Source organism: Cervus elaphus, chromosome 16 (assembly GCF_910594005.1).
Source record: "Cervus elaphus chromosome 16, mCerEla1.1, whole genome shotgun sequence".
NCBI classification, from domain to species: Eukaryota; Metazoa; Chordata; class Mammalia; order Artiodactyla; family Cervidae; genus Cervus; species Cervus elaphus.
Window position 1 is genome coordinate 11,016,875 of NC_057830.1, and position 3,125 is coordinate 11,019,999.

The 3,125-nt window shown below is 46.1% G+C and overlaps 1 non-coding gene across 1 annotated transcript; it reads left to right on the forward strand.

The window, feature by feature from the left end:
- Positions 1 to 1,837: 1,837 nt before the first annotated feature.
- Positions 1,838 to 1,944, forward strand: LOC122673141. Its single transcript, XR_006334618.1, has one exon. It is a non-coding gene; the product is annotated as a U6 spliceosomal RNA (small nuclear RNA).
- Positions 1,945 to 3,125: the final 1,181 nt, after the last annotated feature.

A 3,125-nucleotide genomic window follows, 5' to 3' on the forward strand; every position in this document is an offset into this window, starting at 1 on the left:
TAGTATGCCTTTATCTCAGGCCGATATCTGGAGCCAGGAGAGAAGGGGAATCAGTAGGAAGGCCCTGTGGGTTCAGTGTGAGGAAAGAGAACTAAGGCTTTAAGCCTGCATGAGGGCAGGTGGAGACCAAAGAAGGGCCTTAACATCTAAAGGGTCAGGGTGGAGTACTGAAATGAGATACGAAGCTGGGGCCTGAAGGTAGGAACAGAGCAATCAGGTTCAGGGGGAATGTTCTGGAAGGAGCAACTATAAGAGGCCTGCAACCAGAACCCTGGGTAGGTGGGGAGTTCCTAGGGCCCCTGGGGCTCCTTCCTCGGCTTCCTCCTCCTCCCCATGTATGTGACCCATGCTGAGTACCTACCTGCTGCTTAGGGAGATTTGCCGCAGCTGTCTCTCTCTAGGGAAAAGCCATTCTGCAGCTTGAAGAGGCCGTGGACCACTGTTACTTCTCTTCTTATCACTTCATTCGCTTCACCCTTTGCAGAAATCTATCTGGTTCACACCCGCTAGCTCTAGATGCATAGCGGTTTCCACAGCCCATGGCTCCCATCCCAGTGAGATTTCATCAACGTCTGTTTCCTGGACTGCCTTGTCCTTGCCCTGGCGTTCTTGCAGCCTGCAATGCCTGGGTATCTGCAGCCTCCTCCATGGGTATGTGTGAGTGTGATGTATGGAGTTGCTGAGATGGAAGACAGCACTCCAAGTGGGACTGAGATGGAACACTTCGCTCACCAAGCAGTGGGTCCCTGAGCACACTGATCTTATTTATAGAAACAAAGAAAAGTGACATTTCTCACATCTGAGTGTCAAGCGCTGCCATTGGTTACACTGATTTCCAAAAACTGCCGTGATCAGAGGGGAGCACTTTGTGGTCTGATTTGCAAGGCCCTTCTAGAAGGTTCCCACTGCCCTCCCGAATAGCTGCCCCACCACCTCATCTGTCTGGCATTTTTGTCATTAACATTATTCCTATTTGGGGGCGATTTCCTTAGTGTGTGGAAACCTTCACCACCTCTTACTTGACGTGCAAAGAGCTGGACCGAGAGCAGTGCTCACTGGGGAACTCTGCTGTTTGTGGTTTCGTCTCTCTTTGGTGAAACAGCCACACCAGGGGCCAGTTTTCCCCTGTATTTTCTCAATTGTTGCTCAAGGCACATGGTGCAGGGGTGTGCAGCTCCCTCCTGGGCCCCTGCCTCCCCTGGGGCCCCAGAGTCTCCTGACCACTGATGATCCGCAGCAGCAGAGCTGATGCAGGCCTGGAGGGTCCAGAGTCCCCCTCAGACCGCCTGGGCCTCCTGACCTCTCTCTTCCATCTAAGAGTTTCCTCTTTGGTTTTTCTTGGATAGTCTATCCCCTTTTTCAGGCAGTGGAATCATGAGCTGCCTGTTGGAAACTTCCTTCCAACAGTTTGCTCTCTGTCTACATGCTCAAGTCAGACGTCTCAGCATCATTTCTGATTCTGCCATTCTCCTCATCCTCCACCTCCAGTCCATCAACTAGGCCTGTCAGTTCTGTCTTCATAAGGCATCCCAATGCACAATGAGCACACCTTATTTTATACCCAGAAAGATACAAACGTGCTTTTGTGTGTGCTGATGTATGCACACCTGTAGGCATACACACCTGTAGGCATGCACACAAAGGGTAGTTTGTATGTTGGCAGCTTTTCTTTTTTTCTTTTGACTGTACCAAGTGCCATGACCAAGTGGCATGCAGGCTCTTAGCTCCCTGACCAGGGATCAAACTCATGCCCCCTGTAGTGGAAGCACAGAGCCCTAACCACTGGATGGCCAAGGAAATCCCAGCAGGTTTTCTCTTTTAAAAAAGCTAGAGAATGGTGCTCGCTCCGGCAGCACATATACTAAAATTGGAACGATACAGAGAAGATTAGCATGGCCCCTGCGCAAGGATGACATGCAAATTCGTGAAGCATTCCATATTTTTTTGGACTCTGTGGGAGAAGGCAAGGGTGGGATGTTTCGAGAGAACAGCATCGAAACATGTATATTATCAAGGGTGAAACAGATCACCAGCCCAGGTTGGATGCATGAGACAAGTGCTCGGGCCTGGTGCACTGGGAAGACCCCGAGGGATCGGGTAGAGAGGGAGGTGGGAGGGGGGATTGGGATGGCGAATACATGTAAATCCATGGCTGATTCATGTCAATGTATGGCAAAAACCACTACAATATTGTAAAGTAATTAGCCTCCAACTGATAAAAATAAATGAAAAAAATAAAAAATAAATAAAAATAATTAAAAAAATTTAAAAAGCTAGAGAATGTAAAAAGTGGAGGGTAAGGGTTTGATGGGATGAGAACAAGAGTTTAGGCCTCAGAGTATGAACAGAAGATGAAAAATAACTTGAGTTTTAAAATACACTGTATTTTATAACACAAGTAAACTTATATACAAAACAGAAACAGACTCACAGATGTAGAGAACAAACTTATGGTTACCGAAAGTGAAAAGTGAAGGAGGGGAGGGATAAATTAGGAGTATGGAATTAACAGATACATACTACTATATATAAAATAACAGCGGTTTACTGTATAGCACAGGGAACTATACTCAACATTTTAAGGGAAAAGAATCTTTATATATATATATATATACACACACATATATATATATATATGTATGTACGTATAACTGAATCACTTTGTTGTACACCTGAAACTAACACAACTTTGCAAATCAACTATACTTCAATAACAAAAATTGAAATAAAAAAACACTGTGTTTTCCACTCCTACTCTGCCACATGAAAAATCTTTTGCAAATTGATATGTGTAGTCTGAGTGTATGCATACATCCCAGTTTGTTTGTTTTATTTTTTGTTCGCCACACAATGAAGCTTGTGGGAATCTTAGTTCCCCAACCAAGAAATGAACCCAGGTCTCCTGCAGTGGCAGCTCAGAGTCCTAACCCCTGGACTGCCAGAGAATTCCCCATCCCAGTATTACATGAAATGATTTGGCACAGTTATAGCAGTCTTCCTACAGGCCCATAAGTGGCAGGGCAGAGCTCTGCCAGATGCCGTTCATCTCAGGTAAACTGGTGGCTCAGATAGTGATAAACAGGCCAACCAGGAGGCAGGAGACTGACGGATAATGAGGGCTTGTT